The sequence below is a fragment of the Prionailurus bengalensis genome, chromosome E1 (genome assembly GCF_016509475.1).
Source record: "Prionailurus bengalensis isolate Pbe53 chromosome E1, Fcat_Pben_1.1_paternal_pri, whole genome shotgun sequence".
NCBI classification, from domain to species: Eukaryota; Metazoa; Chordata; class Mammalia; order Carnivora; family Felidae; genus Prionailurus; species Prionailurus bengalensis.
The window spans coordinates 25,964,084-25,982,383 of record NC_057347.1 but is presented as its reverse complement, the minus strand read 5'-3'; the positions used below and the strand labels follow the sequence as shown (position 1 = coordinate 25,982,383).

Below are 18,300 nucleotides of genomic sequence, written 5' to 3'. Positions count from 1 at the left end.
GGGAGAAGGAACTTTTTTTTATGGGGAAAGGATTTCAATTTTGAGTATGTCAAGCTTGCAGTATCCATAGGACATCGGATAACAATACCCAAAACTAGGAATACAGATGTTGGTATTCAAGACAGAAGTGATTTGTTTCTTGATTTGGAAATCATTAGCATATAAGGTACTGGTTAAGCTATAAAAGAAATTACTCAGAATACCGGGGAAAAGAGAAAAAAAACAATGAGACAGCATGATAGATACAGAAGTCAGTGGATAAATGATGCTCTTAGAAAGAATAGAACAAATAGAACAAATGCAATAATCAAATATATAATATAAGAAAACATAAGGATAAAGTACTAGAAGGATTTCAAGAGAAGTCAGAGTCAAGACAAGAAGGTCCATTGTGTTTTTTTTAATTTTTAAAAAATTTTTAACATTTATTCATTTTTGAGAGCGAGAGAGACAGAACGTGAGCAGGGTAGGGGTAGACAGAGAGGGAGACACAGAATCCAAAGCAGGCTCCAGACTCTGAGCTGTCAGCACAGAGCCCAACACAGGGCTCGAACTCACAAACTGAGATATGACCTGAGCTGAAGTCAGATGCTCAACCAACTGAGACACCCAGGCGCCCCCAAGAAGATCCATTATCGCTACACTTATTTTACATTGTTGTTAAAGCAAATTCTGCCCAATAAAAAGATAGAAGGGAAGAGAGGGAGGGAGGGGTTTTATTATTTGCAATATTATCAATGTTTGCAAAAGATAAGATTGTGTAACTAGAAAATCCAAGAGAATCAAAGCTACTAGAACCAAGAGAGGGTAATAGTACCCATTTACAAAATAAAAACTGTTTTCCCACCATATTTCAGAAACCTCCATTTAGAAAATATAATGGAAAGATATTGAAATAAATACCATGCACCACAAAAACAAAATAAGGGGGTCACCTGGGTGGCTCAGTCAGTTGAGTGTCCGGCTGGGCTCAGGTCATGAGATCTTGCAGTTCGTGAGTTGGCGCCCCACATTGGGGTCTCTGCTGTCAGCACAGAGCTTGCTTCAGATCCTCTGTTCCCCTCTGTCTCTGCTCCTGCCCTGCATGTACTCTCTCAAAAATAAATTAAGCATTATAATAAAAATGTAAAAAACAAAAACAAAATGAGGAAACAGCTATGTTTGGAAATGCAGAGGAAAGAAATTAAAGGTACTTCTTTCTTATGCCCCACGTTATAGGTGGTAATTATACTCCACATTTTTGCTGTTGCTGCACGTGTGCTAGTTCTGAGTCTCCAGTCAAATAACAAGCTCCTAGACTGCAGGACCATGTCTTCCCTTCTGTTTCTTCCCTGAAACCGACTGGAAAGCTAAGCACAGAAGAAGAGGGCTGCAACCATCTGATTCATCTTGTTTTGTGCATTTTTTCCCCAATTTAAATTAAACTTTAAGTAGAGACTTAACAGGAGAAAATAACCAGTTTGTGAACTAACGAAAACATATCACTATATCAAAATTATTCTTCTAACTACTTCCCCTGACTCTGAGAACTAATGGTTCCACAACACAAGATTTAGTGTGCACATTCCTGTTAAATTTTTCTCGCTTCAACTAAGCACATTTTATAAAAAGGCCTTTTAAAAATGAATCTGCTGGAATACCCATAAGAACCAGCATTCTCAAACAGACTAGGGTCAAGGGAAAGAGAAAGCACACTCTTTCAAACCGGAGTTTCCACTCTCCTGTCACTTCTGTCTCCTCACCTTCTTGCTGGCTGGGGGATTACTTGGTGCAACAAGGAAAGTAATTAGTACATCTAACGCCTAAGAATGTAAGGCACAACAGGGAAGATGACTAGTACGTCTAAGTCAGGCAGAGAAAGACAAATATTGTATGATCACGCTTACATGTGGAATCTAAAACAAACAAACAAGCAAACAAAATTTACAGAAAAGGGGACTTGTAACAAGAGACTTGTTACCAGAGGTGGAGGGTAGGGGGGAAAAGGAATTAGAGGAAAGTGGTCAAAAGGTACAAATTTCCAGTCATGATGTACAACATGATGAATGGCTAGTACTATTGTGGAAAGTTAAGAGAGTAAATAAATCCTAAGAATTCTCATCACAAGGAGAACTTTTTTCCTTTTTTCTTTTTTTTTTATTGTATCGTTTCGAGAAGTTGGATGTTAGCTAAACCTATTGTGGCAAGGTAATCATTTCACAATATATATATATATGTAAATCAAGCCATCATGTTGTATGCCTTACACTTATACAGTACTGGATGTCAATTATTTCTCAATAAATCTGGAAAAACAATCCAGGTGAGTCCAGAGTGATACATGAAGAACTGTTTGTTAAGACTAAATCACTGGTGTCTTTTGCCTCATGGTTGACTGAGTTTAGATCCCTGCCATAATTAGAAGAGAGTCACTTGAGAAGTAAAAATGCTTAAGGAAATTTCAAACAAGAGGGGGTGCAATAGTGTTGTATTATGGTTATAATTCGCATTTTCTGGATGACTATCGAAGTCAAGCACCTTTTCATAAAAGACTTCTGGTTTTGGCAATATTATAACCTATAATATTTGGCAATATTATAATCTGAAAAATGCTCCAGCTCAAAAACCTTTTCAAAGATGGATAATATAATATAGTAACTTTCTGCTAACAGAATAGATCTTAAAAGTTCTTATCACAGGGCACCTTGATGGTTCAGTCGGTTAAGCGGCTGACTTCGGCTTAGGTCGTGATCTCACAGTTTGTGAGTTTGAGCCTCATGTTGGACTCTGTGCTGACAGCTCAGAGCCCGGAGCCTCTTTCAGATTCTGTGTCTCCCTCTCTCTGTCTCTTCCCCTACTCACTCTGTCTGTCTCTCTCTTTCAAAAATAAATAAACTAAAAAAAAAATTTTTTTTAAGTTCTTAACACAAGGAAAACATTTTAACTATGTGTGGTGATGGATGTTAATTAAACTTATTGTGGAAATCATTTGGCAAGACAGTTGACCCTTGAACAACGTGGGTTTGGACTGTGTGGTCACTTATATGAAGATTTTTTTATAGTACAGTAATGTATTTTCTCTTCCTTATGATTTTCTCAATAACATTTTCTTTTCTCTAGCTTACTTTATTTTTTTTATTTTAAGTTCAGTATAGTTAACATACAGTGTTATATTAGTTTCAGGTATACAATATAGTGATTCAACAATTCTGTACTTTACTCTCATGTACAATGAGAGTACATTGTACTCTCTGTACAATGCTCCTCATAAGTGTACTCTTAATTCCCTTCACCTATTTCACTCATCCCCCTACCCACCTTTCCTCTGGTAGCCATCCATTTGTTCTTTATAGTTATAGCTGCTTACTTTAAGAATACGGTATATAATGCATGTAATATACAAAATATATGTCAATCAACTGTTTATGTTATTGGTCAGGCTTCTGTCAACAGTAGGCTATAAGTAGTTAAGTTTTGGGGGAACCAAAAGTCATATGTGGATTTTCGACTGTGTGGAGGTCAGCATCCCTAACCACCACATTGTTCAAGGGTCAACTGTACATACATATATCAAATCACTATGTTGTGCAACTAAAACTAGTATAATGTTTTATGACCCGTATATCTCAATTTAAAAAAACAGAGTAACTTTCTCTTAAATATATGGCTAAATTTTAAGAAAGTAAGAAAAATCCTCAAAGATGAAAAATGTAGGAAGAACTAAAGACAAAGTTGTAAATTTAAGTTGATGCTAGGACTACCTGGGTGTAAAGAATCTATCTTATTAAGCCAGGGGCTTGAATTTTGTTTTTCTCTTTTTGATTGGTTATGGAGTGTCTTTTTTAAATAACCTTTTTTTTAAGTAGACTTTTTCGAAGTATGACATGCAGAAATTATAATTGTATGCTTTAATTAATTTTAACAGCGTGAACACATTCAAGCAGTACTCACACCAAGAAACAGACTTTTTTGCCAGCAGTCCAGTAGCCTCAGTTGAGTCCCATTTAGTCACTACTCACCTCTCCAAGGGAAATCCTAACTTCTAACAGCATCAAATTAGTTTTGCCTGGTTGGTCTTTGTATAATGAAAACACACAGTAGGTATTCATCTAAGTCTGGCTTTTTTCCCTTAATATTATGTTCGTAAGGTTTATTTATGCTTTTGCATTAAGTTGTAGTTCACTCATTCTCATTGGTGTGTAATAGTCCAGTGTATAAATATACTCTAATTTGTTATCCTTTCTACTGCAGATGGACATTTGGGTTGTTTTCACTTTTGAATTATAATGAAGAGTGCTACTGTTAACATACCATACCTGCCTTTTTGTTAGCATATGCACATATTTTTCTGTATATACCTAAGAGGGGAATTGTTTGTCCATACAGTACATTCCTACATTCCTAGTAAACATAATTGTAGGATGCTGACAGTTCAGTAGATACCGCCAAATCATTTTCCAAAGTGGATGTACCAATCTATATTTCAACCAGCTGTGTATGAAAGTTCCACCAATGCTCAGTATTGTTTGTCTTTTTCATTTTGGCCATTCTGATCAGAGTACAGTAGTATTGCATTATGGTCATAATTTGCATTTTCCTGATCACTATTGAAATTGAATGCTTTTTCATGTTTCTTGGAAATTCGGATATCCTCTTTTGCAAAGAGCCTGTACAAGTTCTTTGCCCATTTATCTTTTGAGTTATTTGTCTTTTTCTTGTTGATTCACTGGAGTTCTTAAAATGTTCTGAACTTAAGTCCACATATATACAAAAAACGTCTTTTTTTTTTTCTATTCTGTACTTGGCTTTTCATTGTCTTAGCGATGTCTTTTGATAAACATAAGTTTTTAATTCAATACAGACCAGTCTATCAGTTTCTTTCATTATGGTTAGTGTTTTTTGTGTCTTTAAGAAATCTTTGCTTAGCCCAAGGTCATAGAGACATTCTTCTATGTTTTCCTTTAAATATTTTATTGTATTTCACATTTAGATCACAATACATCTGGAATTTATTGTTTCTGTATGGTGAGTCAGGGGTCAAACTTCATTTTGTTTCAAATTGGTATCCAATTGACACAGAACCATCCTTTTCTACTATAGTATAACGTTTTTCATAATTCAGGTACCATATATGTGTGGGTGTGTTTCTGGACTCTATGTGCTGTTCCACTGGTCTGTTGTCTATCTTTGCACCAGGACCATGCTGGTACAACTGGTAAGATAAAGAGTGGTATAGAATGAATTCTTACAAAATTACAAAACAATAGAAAAAAATCCTGTTCTGAAACATAAGTAGACCCAGTAAATGGCATATCAGATGCTTCCTTCCAAGAACCTCAGAGAACAGAATTACCATCTAGAGATTATTTTAAAACATGGTTAAGATAGATAAAAAAAAAACAGATCACACAGAGTAAAAAGCAATATTTTTTTAAAAGACTAAATTGACTGAAAAAGGAATCAAATAGAATTTTAAGGAATGTAACGTACTCCTTAAAATTGAGAGTATTCATTGATTCCATGCAAGTGTGTCAAACCTTGACAAATAAGTGATAGGTTTTAACTGTAGTAGCATAAACATGACTCCTGACTGGGGTGCCTGGGTGGCTCAGTTGGTTGAGCATCCAACTGTGGCTCAGGTCATAATCTCACGGTTCATGGATTCAAGCCCTGCGTTAGGCTCTGTGCTAACAGCTTGGAACCTGGAGTCTGCCTCGGGTTCTGTGACTCTCTCCCTCTCTCTCTCTCCCCGCTCCCTGCTCACTCTCTCTCTTTGTCTCAAAAATAAACATTAAAAAAAATTTTTTTTAGGGTCGCCTGGGTGGTGCAGTCGGTTAAGCGTCCGACTTCAGCCAGGTCACGATCTCACGGTCCAGGAGTTCCAGCCCCGCGTCAGGCTCTGGGCTGATGGCTCGGAGCCTGGAGCCTGTTTCCGATTCTGTGTCTCCCTCTCTCTCTGCCCCTCCCCCGTTCATGCTCTGTCTCTCTCTGTCCCAAAAATAAATAAAAATGTTGAAAAAAAAATTTTTTTTTTTAAATTTTTTTTAAAGCCATGACCCCCTGATTATTGTCCTTTCCAACTACAGACATCAAGCAACCTTCTATCTTAAAAAAAAAAAAAAAAAGTTTACTTTTGAGAAAGCACAAGCAGGGGAAGAGCAGAAAGAAGGGGACAGAGGATCTGAAGCTGCCTCTCCACCGACAGCAGTGAGCCCAATGTGGGGCTCGAACTCACGAACTTCGAGATCATGATTGGAGCCAAAGTCGCATGTTCAACTGGCTGAGCCACCCAGATACCTTCCATTTTTTTGTTGTGACATGCTTAATGCAACAGCAGACATGAAATAAGTGGGAAATATTCTGAATGGACTGGGCATCCCTACCGATTCATCTCCAGGGTATTTGTCTGTCTTAAACGTTAAATGTCTTAAATGTTAGTGAAACACCACCAAGAAGGTAATGCTAAAAAAAAAAAAAAAAAAAAAAAAAAGACCCAGCAAAATAGAAATTCAAAGGGAGTTTTCCAGGTGGTTAAGCAGTGAGCATTGGAGGGGTTTTTAGTGCCACCTAAGCAAAATAAGCCTCATATGGCTGATTCAGCCTTAAGTTGTGCTACAGGAGAATTATGGAGATATAATTCTCCATATTTACTTTACCTAACCTGGACAGTGGAACCAGCTTTTGGAGTCAGATCTGGATTTAAATTCAGGTTACACCAGTTATTGCTATATCTGGCTCAGAGTGGACATTCAGTCCCTGAGGCCTCCCTTCTCCCACTCCAGAAGCCTTAACAAAGCCGGAGTACACACAATGATTGTGCTTTTGCCCATCTGAGTCCTAAGGATCCTCATGAAATAGTAATGGTAGCTATTTACAATCACCGGGTCGGTCACTGCACTAGATGTTTTACATACATTACTTCTTTCCAAGCCTCCTAATAACCCTGAGATAGATACAGATACAGATAAAGATAATTTTTCCCATTTAATTTGCCCCAGATCACATGCTAAATTGCACCAGAAATGAGATTTGAACCTATGTCTGTTCTAGGTTTTTTCCATAACACTATGTTGCCTGACTTGTGGCTTATTTCGATGTTTTTTACATTCAGCTTCCTTCTGAAAAACATATTTTCATAAAATTTTACACACTGACAAGTAAAGGACTCTGCTGATTTTCTTCTAGGCGACTTTGTGGAGCTTCATGACAGTCGTGTTCCTGTTGCAGGCCTGGCTGCTTCCCTCAGCTGTACATGCTGCACACTCTTATGCAAACCCCTCATCCAGGACAGGCTTTATTGATCTTTATTGATGCTGCCTTCAAAGCCAGGGCAGCCATCTGAGAGGATGGAAGAAACCAGTAAAAGATTGGATTCTGGGGAGCCATCCCAGGTAGAGTTGTGCTTTTACGCACCAGCACATTTGTGGAGCAAATTTGGTGTGTACTCAGAACGGCAGCTAATGAGCACAAGTGAAGTTCAGTTCTTTGTGTAAACAAGGGAGAGAGCATGTGTCTGAATGTAATTCCGACTGCATCAAGGTCATTTTAGAGCTGGTGGAGCTCTATTTGTCTTAGGAAATCTCGAAAACTTTTATAGGGAATTCGGAAAATATTTTCAGCCAGCAGGAAAGATAAAATCCCTGCACACAAAGTACAGGCATGGGCCCAGAGACTGAACAGACAGACTGCTGTAAAACCCCCGTTTAATAAGGCATTAAAATGCCATCGACCTGGACACATTAAAAAAAAAAAAAAAAAAAAAAAGAGCAATGAAAACAAATACCATTCAAATAATTAGGATCTTATGCCTGGGGCCAGCCTTGATGCCAAGCAGGGACTCCCCTGCAGGAATCAGCATTGAGCCCGATCCCCGGAAGGAGGGGAAGGAGGGATCGGCTAAGACAAAGGCAGCTCTGGCCCGGAATTTTTGCCAGCACCCCCCGCCCCTCCCGCCGCTACCGCCGGCCCCTTGATGCTGAAGGCAGCGCGTTTGAAGTAGTCTTCCTCGCCGACATCTTGGGCGACTTTACAGCCCAGTAGCTCGTGTGGGGCTTCGGTGCTCGGAGGATTACCGAGCTGCCCCAGGGAAGGGTCGAGAGCGCGCTCCCTACCGTGGCGGCGAAGCTAGCGGCGCCGCGCTCTTCAGTTCCATGAAGGACAAGGAGGCATTTGAAGGCCTACTTTATTGGGTAAATATGCTCCAAATTGGGGTGAGGGTTGGAGAGTGAACATTTGTTTACGAACGTAGCTGTGAGGGGAAAAAAGATGTCTTTTCACTAGCTCCTGCAAATACGGAAGCTGCCCCCGAGCTATTTCCTGCCGCCCAAGCTCCTGAATAGCTGAAGGCCAGGTGCACAGCGGCCCATTTCATTCCCACCCTCCCCCAAGGTAGTTCCCGAGGGCTCAGCCCCAGAAATTTAAAAAATAAAGGACTTGTCTTCTCCTTATTTCTGGAGTGATCATTTGTTTGCTTGTGGCACCAGTATTTTGCAAAGTGGCTGTTACAAAAGGATGCCTCCCAGGTCTAACTGGAGGAGCTTTGATACAGTTGAATTTTAAATCCCATTATATCTCTGGTACAAATGGAGAGGGTCTGGTATTTTTCTCCTCTTCATGCACTTTTAAAAGTTTCTCATGTGAATCTGTGTCTCTGATCAGGAACTCTTGTTAAAGACTCCTGTAGACAAACTTGTGACTACCTGAATATGTTTCTAAGATTTTCATTTCTTCCTCTTCTTGTACATTTCCTTTTCTTCCAACAGATTGTAATCTCCAGCAAAATTTGTAGATGAGAGACTGGAGAAAGGGAGAGAAGAAGAAAGAGAGAATGGAAAAAGAATGAAAGAAATTATAATTAAAGTCTAAGCATTTTCTGGGGTTAATTTGAATTGGACCAGTTGGTTTTGTTTTGCAATACAAAAGAAAAATTCAGGCCTTGGGGCCTAAAACTTTCATTAAATTCAGCTTTGGTGAGTTCTAATAATACAGCGGTTTATTACAAGCGTGAAAAATGTCATTGTGGAGGCCTTCCTAAGCAGCAGCCTCACCTCTTGGGTATGACTCATACTTCCTCCATGGCCGCCTGAGCTGTAAAGTTGTGGGCAGGATATTTAAGGTCCAGTGAACCAGCTCCTTGAATCCCTCTTGCCATTTTACTGGGATCATGTCCCAATTAGCAATCTTGCCATCCAGAGCAGTAGCTGGACAGCAAAAGTGAGAGAGGGGCAGGGTGCTTAGGGCTGTTGCAAATGATTAGTCCAAAAGAGTAGCGTAAAACTTAGAACTCAGTCCCCGGCAGGAGTCTGCTGGAGGAAATGAAGGGATCAACAACATGAGAGGAGTACTGTGGCCGATTGTTCCGACCACAGCCACAGGCTTTTCTGTGTGTGCCGGAAATTGACCTCGTCAAAAGCTGAGGATGCAGGCTGGGCAAGGATAATGATAAGGTAGGTGATGATACTAAATCATCCACCTCTCAGAGCTGATGAGATTGTTCAATACCTTGTCAACCGTTCCCCCTCCTTAGTCTATGAAAAGCAGTGATTTTTTTTTCATGAATAGGCAGAAATTAGTGTGGGCTGGTGCTAATTGGACCAACGGGAAGCTTAATAATTGCAATCCCTTTCATTTCTTACTGAGTATTTTCATGCAGAGTGTCTCATTTGGCCCATGAGCCATGCCAAGCCTAGGCCGTTGGCAGCACAGATAGTGCTCATCCTTCTTTGCAAAGAGGAAATTGAAGCCGAAAAAGACTGAGGGATTGTCTAAGGCCTCCAACAAAATAGTGGCAGAGTTGGGACTTTCTTTTAAGAGTAGATTCATTTCCAGTGTCACTGAATATGGCAATGAGCTTTGAATGAAGGAGCAAAAAACTCAAGCTGTCTCTTCCTAGGTGAAGACGGCTGGCTTCTCCGCTGGAGGGATACCCTTTCCTAAATGTCCTTGAATGGTGTCCCGAATCCTGGATGAGCCCCAAACCCCTAGGAGTGTGAGGTGCTCAGAGCGCTGGAAAGACCAAGCAGGATTCTTCCCAGCATGGCCCTCCGGCTCCCCTTGGCACTCTATACCTAACTGCGCATAGGCTTTGGCGGCTGTTAAAGAAGGCTTAACTGTGAGACAGGAGAAGCAATAAAGTACCGAAAAGCAATAAAAGGAATTTCCCAGAAAAGAAAATGTCTACATTTTTTCAGCATCTAAAATGAAACCTATGCAGACGGGCATCCCATGGTAGGGAAGGGGGACAACATTAATTGGGCACAGCTTTATCTGTGTTATCTCATTTAATCTGTTATTTAAGCTTGGAAGGTAGGTAGCGCTTTATTACCCCTAATTAAATGTAGGGAGATATTGAGGCTCACAGAGATGAGGCATACAGCTAATAAGTGGTAGGGCTCCAGGCCCATTCTCTCTTCACTACCTCACTGTGCCTCTCCACCCAAAGCTCTGGTAAACCATCTCTGGGAGGTCGTGCAGAGCGCAGAGCCTCACAGTGACTGCTCTAGCACCCTTTAGTCTCCATCCTTTTTTTTTTTTTTTAATGTTCATTTTTGAGGGGGGGGGCGTCACGCATGCGGGTGTGCACAAGGGGGAGGAGCAAAGAGAGAGGGAGACAGAGGATCTGATCTGGGCTCTGCGCTGACAGCTGAGAGCCCACAAAGCCACAAACCCGAGATCATGGCCGGAGCTGAAGTTGATGTTAAACTGACTGAGCCACCCAGGTGCCCCTCATCCTTTTTTAAAAATCTCACCTTGGGGCGCCTGGGCGGCTCAGTCGGTTGAGCGTCCGACTCCGGTTCAGGTCAAGATCTCTCAGTTCGTGAGTTTGAGCCCCGCATCGGGCTCTGTGCTGACAGCTCAGAGCCTGGAGCCTGCTTTGGATTCTGTGTCTCCCTCTCCCTCTGGCCCTTCCCCGCTCGTGCTCTGTCTCTCAAAAATGAATAAACGTTAAAAAAAAGAAATCTTACCTCCCTTCAGCAAAAAGCTTTAAAGCACATATCCCAATATATTATTTATTATTTATGAAGTTATTTATCACTTATACATATTTACGACTATGCTACACTAGATCTCTGAAAAGGATGAGATAAATATAATTAGAAAGAGAAGTTTCTGTATTTCCTTCCATTACTCTTTTTTGGAGCAAGTCCTGCTATAGATTCAAACAGAGTCCTGGTTATAGCTAAGAAATTCATGAGTGCAGACGTTATTATTCACGGACTTACAGACCTTCAGTGCTGCAAGGGAAATGAGGAGCTACGCGGAAGAAGGAAAAGGAGGCTCAAAAAGAGGGCAAGCCACACAGCCAGCGTTTGACGGAACTCTCACACCCCATCCCAAGCTCTTTTCACTGCTATAAGAAAAAACCAAAAGCTCATTTTCTTGGGCTAGAAAATGCAGGTTTGCAGTGTGACAGGCCAGAGCTTAATGCCTGAACCTTCGGTGCCTTGTGTGGAGTAAATTCAGGTCCATCGACTGCCCTGAAGAGACAGCCCTTGGCTTTCAGTCTGGGCCAGAGAACATGTGGGCCAGGCCATCAGCACGTGGGGCTTAAGGGAAGGAGGACTGTGCTGTGCTGTGCTGTATTTGGTGTTATTAAAAGCAGCTCACATAGTTTCCATCATTCCTAATGGAACTACGTCATTTTACAGACCCAACCCTTGCTTCGGGCACCCTAGCTAGGAATTCTTGGTGTAAAGAATCGTGACTCCAGAACAAGTCTCTTCCAGGTCATCCCAAGGAAGAACTCTGTGGCCAGGAGTTGCAAAGGCAAGGGAAAGATACCCTGGCTCTGCCACCCAACCCGAGGGGCTCTTGAGGCCATTCCCCAGACACTTTAAACAGTCGTTTTAGAGGTACTTGGATTATTTACTAACTCTGCTAGTTTGGACCAACCTGACCCAGCCTCATGGAGAGGATGGGACCTAATGCAGTGACAACCTACCTCCCTGTGAGGTGGAGGGCAGCAAGTTCATGGCCAGCATGTGGTGAGTGGAGGCAATTATAAATTGAGGTGCCACCAATTGTTCACTAAATTATATTTGGAGGAATCTCCCAATTCCTTAGACCTAACTAAGGAACACCATCATTTCCTAAGCATGCACCCTGTTCTAGGTGCTTTATGTACAGAGTCATGTTTGGGGATTTATTGTCTTTGTTTTTCTCTTCTTCTTCTTTTTTTTAAATTTTTATTTATTTATTCTGAGAGAGAGAGAAAATGTGCACAAGCAAGGGGCAGAGAGAGAGGGAGAAAGTGAATCCCAGGCTCCTCACTGTCAGTGCAGACCTGGAACTGGGGCTCGCTCTCACAAACCTTGAGATCGTGACCTGAGCTGAAATCAAGAGTCGGACACTCAACTGACCACGCCACCCAAGCGCCCCTGGTTTTTCTCTTCTTAAGGGAGAGACAAAGCCAGTCCTAAATTGGCATAGGTCTCACAAGGAAGTGCTTGGGAGAGGGGACAATTTGGAATCCCTGAAAGAGAAAGAGATATAGGTACATGGAGGGCAGATGCTGGAAACAGCACCGATCTAGTACTCCTGGGGCTCATTTACCCCCTAGCAAGCAATTGGATAAGTTCACAGAGAGTTGTCATTGGGAGCATACACTCTCAATGCCGGCCTACAGGGCAGGAGGGTGCTCAGATAGCTTGTGAGTCTGGGGGCTAGGCTGTGACCCTACAAAATGAGCTACAGGAGGGCCCTGCTTTCTCACTACCTCCACAGTGGCAGCCAGAGCAGAAGAAGCAGACCACACCAAGCCTAAAGCAGAGTCACCAATGAATGAAAGCAGCACTCCTACGTTTGAACAGCCTCTTGTCTTCTGCCTGGGCAATTCCCTGGTTCAACATGTCTGAACAGCCATCACCCCACGAGCAATGTTTTAGTGCCTTGGAGTGCTGCTCCTGCCAGCCCAAAGCCCTGCAGCCTCATACAGCTAACACTAGAGGGTAGGCAGCCCAGACCCAAGGATTTGCCACTCTGGGGGACACAGACTTAATGAAGGAGCGAAAAAAATATACAGATGTAAGCAGTCTTTAGAACATAGAACCTGCATAAATTAGCAGGTGTTTGGGGGTTGGGCAGGTAGGGAACTGAAGCCCAGGTTTCTGATTTGAGCAATGAGACTTTGGCTGGCAGGGCCATTTACCAAAACATATAAGGCAAGGAGATGTTTGGAGGGCTCAGGTTTGAACAGGGGGAGTTGGAGATTCTGAATCTCTTAAACAGAAACATCCAGGAGACAATCTCAGGAGACGGAAAGATTAGACTGGAGATTTGTCAGTGTATGTTGGTGAAAGAGCCGTGGGAACAAATGGCCTCACCCAGGGAGAGTACCTTGTGAGAAGACAAGGCTAAAGCCCCAGTCCTTGAGCAACAGCAGCATTAAAGGACTGGGCAGAAGAAAAGGTGTCTAAGAAGGACAGCCCAAGGATCAGGAGGAAAACAAGGGATGTGAGGGGGCCCAGAGGTCAATCTCTGTCCACCTGACTGGGAGCACTGGCCACTTCCCAGGGTTACTGCCATAGCATTGGACACAGTTTCTTCTCTTTTATTCCAGGCACTTCTATAATCACAAGTTATTTTTCTTTGTTCTTTAATTGAATCTTTTGGTTACAGAAGAAATACATGCTCATTGTAACAAGGAAAATAAAACAGACATGTATGGGGGAACTATCAGAAAAAATTCCTCCTAAGTCTTCTCTTAGCTCCTACCACACACACCCACACCCACCCAACCACCTACCCTCCCCCACACACACCATGCACATACATATATGCACACACACAGGTTTGTTTTTTGCTTTATATTTCACACAAATGGGAAACCATATCTATTACTTAGAAAATTGTTTTCGCATAATATATCATGGACCTATATATTTATGTACTTCATTCTCTTGTCGATTGCTATTTAATGATCTGTAGTTTGGCTGCACTGATGTATTTTTTTCATTCCCAAATATTCTTGAGATCATACTCGGTGTTATGGTCCTCTTTTTTCACTTAGTATTAAATCAATTCTCCGTGTCACTAAACACACTTTGTAAATATATTTTCAATGACTACATCATAGTACAGAGTATGAGTATATCATAATTTATTTAACCATTATTTACTTTCTGCCAATTTGGGCTATTAAAAATAATACCATAATGAACATTATAGAGCATTAAGCTATGTCCACATTTCTGGTTATTTTCTTTAGGATATGAACACTTTTAGAGTCTTTGTCCAAGTTACCAAGTTGCTTTTTCCAGAGAGACTATAACAATCTGTGTTCCCACTAGCAATGATTGAGAGGTACTCCCCACATCTTTTCTTAAATGTTTATTAATTTGTTAGATAGAAGTGATGTTTTCTCACTTTAATTTGCATTTCAGATTATTAGTGAGGTTAGCTTTGCTCAAGTTAATTATCATTTTGTGATTCTCTTACGGAGGGGTTGATCAGGGCCACCCGTGGCTCTTCATTTCTAAATCTGCCCTTCCTCTTTCATTGACAGCCCTGCCTCAGATGCTTATTTCCCACCCGGGGCTCCAAGAGAGCCCTCTCCTTCCTAGTTCTGCATCTTCCTGGCCATCTGCTCACAAACCTCTCTCATCCCCACCTCAGTCCCATAGCTGGTCTCTCTCATGGCTTCTGTACCTGTGGGGTGCTCTTTTTCTGCCTCCTCTGCACTGGAGAACCAAACACGAGCCTAGAGTTTTCAAGCAGGCTGACAGGATCCACCATCAGACTGGGGTCAGTGCTGAACTTGGGCAGACACAGCCAGGGCCCTTCCTGCCCTGCACTGGGCCCAGGTAAATGGGGGGCCACAGTGGGGGCCTAACCAGCTGGGACTTTGTACAACTCTGTCTCATCTTTTCCTTTCCCATTTGCCTCCTCTCCCCATTATTCCAGCTCGGGCTTTCATTTTCGCAAATGATACAATTTGGTGGTTTGGGGTTTCTGCAGGAGAATTTCTGTGATCCTCAGAGCGCTGGGACCTGTTTGCACTCGTTAGGGAAGAGAGACTCTGGACGCTCTGCAGACCCCGTCAGGCTGTGGTAATAAGCAGGGGCTGTTTGAGCTGCAAAGTGTAAACCTGGTCCTTCTTAGTGAGACTCTGCAGAAATCCCACTGGAGATTTTTCTGCCCCTGCCCTGTCTACTTTCCTTCATAATGATAAATGGCTGAAAAGAAAACTATCTAATCTCCAAACTGCTTGCTTTTTTTCTACTCTTTCTTCAAGGAGAGAAGGAAGAACACAGTCACATAAAACAGAGTCCTTCATCGCCTGCTTCTCAGGAGACAGTTCTTTCCCTTTTCATCCCAGGCCTGTTTCTGATCTCTGATGGGCTCGCACTGAAAGCTCCAGCAGGCCCCTCTAATCAGCTGCGACAGACGCTGCAGTTGCTTGGGTCGCCCATCGAAATTGAATTGATTACCCGGCCCCTTTGCCATTTTGTTCTGCACACAATTGCTTAATAGCTGTCACCTTGGCTTTCAGTCCCAACCGGCTGCAGGCTGACTGGTTCCCATTACTCAGGATGGCCAGTGCAAGTTCATCACCTTTACAGGATGTCCCTGATTGATTCCGTATGCCTGGGAGACCTGTAATATATTTGCATAGGAGCAGGGCGTCGCTGGGGGACGTAATAGAAATCTCTGGGCTGCAGGGACTGCCAGATTTAGCTGCGGGCTCGCCATATTTGAATCATTACAGGGCTTCTTGTCGGGAGTCTGGCCTCTGCTGACATAGCTGCTAATGAATTTGTAAAATTTTCTAAAAATACAAAACAACCCAGCCTGTCCTAACCTTTGCTGTCGCCACCTGCTGCCTGGGTGGGGAAGGCAAACAGAACCAGGCTTTTCCTGCCTGAGCTTGTGCTGGTCTTTTGAAATGACAGTCTCTCCCTCCCCACTCCCTTGCCCTGCCTGCCAACTGGGGCTTGGAGGGGGACATCTTTCAAGTGAAATCCTTTGCACTGGGAACTACTTCAATTAGACAGCAGGGGGAATGTTAACATGCCCTCCGGCCTTTTAAGTGGGTTTTAATTTTATGTTGTAAGATAAGACCCTGCGAGGCTGGGGCTGCTACTTCTCCAGCAGGCTCCATTAGTGGGGCAAGCTGAGGCCTCTTGACCCCCTGAGGCCCAGCCAAGACTGGAAGTTGGTTTGGTTTTTTAACAATTTGTCAGTCTGCTCCAGCTTCTCTTTCATTCTCCATTTTGTTATTCCAGGCTCTTCTGTTGGAGGGCAATTGGGTAGCTGAGCTGCAGCTAAGAGCCTAGCCCAGCTTCACCAAGTGGCTGGCTCTGGGCTGGTGAGCAGAGCCTTGGGGGCTGCCTGCCTATGGCCTCACAGCTGAATATTCATCTCCCCCCCACCCCCTTCCCAGGCAGGGCACTGTAGAAGCAGACACTTTTCATGTGGCAGGTTTCTGGCCCGATGATGTATGACCTGTTGGCGCTACTGAATGGTGCCCTTTGTTCCAGGGTATCCCATGTGCCCCCTTTTTATTGACTTGTTGATTCAGAAGGGCAGGAAAGTTCCACAAATCCCACTGCAGGCCTTGCTCTCTAGCCATGTCCAGGTGGGAAAGCCCCAGGACCTCATGCTTCCCAGAAAGCTGGTAGGAAGATATGGGCCGCTTAGACTCAGAATATCCCATAAGAGACAGACAGCTTTCTTTACCTTGGATTCAGGCAACTGTGTATCTGGAGAGAGGCTGGGAACCCATGTCTAGCTTCCAGCCCTCTGCCTGGGGTTCTAGAAGGTGTGGAGTGTTCCAGAATGCAGTCCACCCAGAAAGAAAAGAACAGAGCAGGTGTGAGTTAGGATGAACCCACCACTTCTCTGTGTCCTAAGCCAGGTTCAGTTAAGTTTTTCTCTGTGACCAAAAAGCCCAAGGTGGGAGCCAACAGCCAAGGAAAGAAGGAGCTTGGCTTCCTTCTGCAGGAGGAAGTCCACCCAGAGAGCAGCCCTAAAGCCACAGGAAAGGACTCTGGGGAAATAGGAGACAAGGTGGACTTTTTATCCAGCAGGAAATCTCATCTTCATCCTGATGAAGGTATGGATTTAAAGAACACCCTTACCCTTGTCTTCTTTTCTCCTGGCTTCCTAGACCAACCTGCAGTGGACATGGTGGGTGACAATGAGGGGAGGGGGCAAGAGGCAAGGCGTTGTAAGGAGGGAGCCCCAACATACCTCCTGACACCAGCTTCTCTTCTAATCTAATAGGGTGGACTGGATTCATCTCCTTTTTTGCCACTCCATCTTGTGAGCAAGCTTTAGGGATCTGGTTGAGGAGGAGGATGCAGAGGTCTCTGCCAGGCCTTGAATCCTTTCTCTAGGGTGCAGGTGGCTGATGAGCTCATACATCTGACTGCTCTGGAAAGCCTCAGGTTCTCACTCCAACCTGCTCTTCAGTTCCTCATCTGAAGAAGCTGCACAGATCCCACCGAGAATTCCCTACGTGTAAGACCACCTCCTCCAAACCACCAGGTTGTGTGCTGACTACTGAAATGTGACAGATTCTTGGGTACTGCCTGTCTTGCCCTTCTGGGGTCTTTGTGGACCCTGAAATCCAGACCCATCATCTGCAGAGTAGCACGAGATCAAAGATACAGCTGTCCCGTCCTAAATTCCTTCACTCTAGGCTCAGAGGCTCCATAGTGTAAATGCTCAGAGGCACAGAAGAAATACCAGCAAAAGGGAGGATGAGACCATTGCTGAGCCAAGAAATGACAAGTCAGTAGTAAAGAGCATCCACACACTTCACAGTTGTAAAATGGCTTTATGTTCTGATATGTAAAATAAAATGTCCATGCTATATAACAAAACACTTGAAGTTCCATACCCCCTGTTGGCTAATGTGTCTTTCTAATAAAGTTTAATCTGTGGTGTGTATGTTTATATATATATATATATATTTATTTATATATTTATATATTTATATATTTATTATTTATTTATTTATATGTTTTATCTAAACCATTCTTAGTTTTTAACATCAAATGTGTAATAAAATTTTAAATAGATGTCTTTCCAAATACCCCCTCCAGCGTTCATTTTATTAGGTTTATTCATTTGTAAAAAGCAAAGCTGAATTTGACATGTGGCCTGCATTTGTGAGATATATATATATATATTTATTTATTTATATATATATAATATATAAATAGCTATTCAGCATGCAAAGAGTTTAGTGATTTCCCAAATTTGATTACAGAGTTCATACCAGCCCCATGGATGGTCTGGTGACGTTCGATGCTAAAGAGCTGGGCTGGGGACTACACGATTCACCTCACTGGAGAATTATCCTTGCTCTCGGAGCTC

General features: G+C 42.7%; 2 long non-coding RNA genes across 2 annotated transcripts; one reads left to right on the top strand and one right to left on the bottom strand.

Annotated features, from left to right (window-relative positions):
- Positions 1-8,143: 8,143 nt before the first annotated feature.
- LOC122485290 lies at positions 8,144-16,728 on the bottom strand. Its single transcript, XR_006297834.1, has 2 exons — positions 16,657-16,728; positions 8,144-8,775 (listed from the first exon to the last, which is right to left on the bottom strand). It is a non-coding gene; the product is annotated as an uncharacterized LOC122485290 (long non-coding RNA).
- Positions 12,349-17,871, top strand: LOC122485289. Its single transcript, XR_006297833.1, has 2 exons — positions 12,349-17,032; positions 17,203-17,871. It is a non-coding gene; the product is annotated as an uncharacterized LOC122485289 (long non-coding RNA).
- Positions 17,872-18,300: the final 429 nt, after the last annotated feature.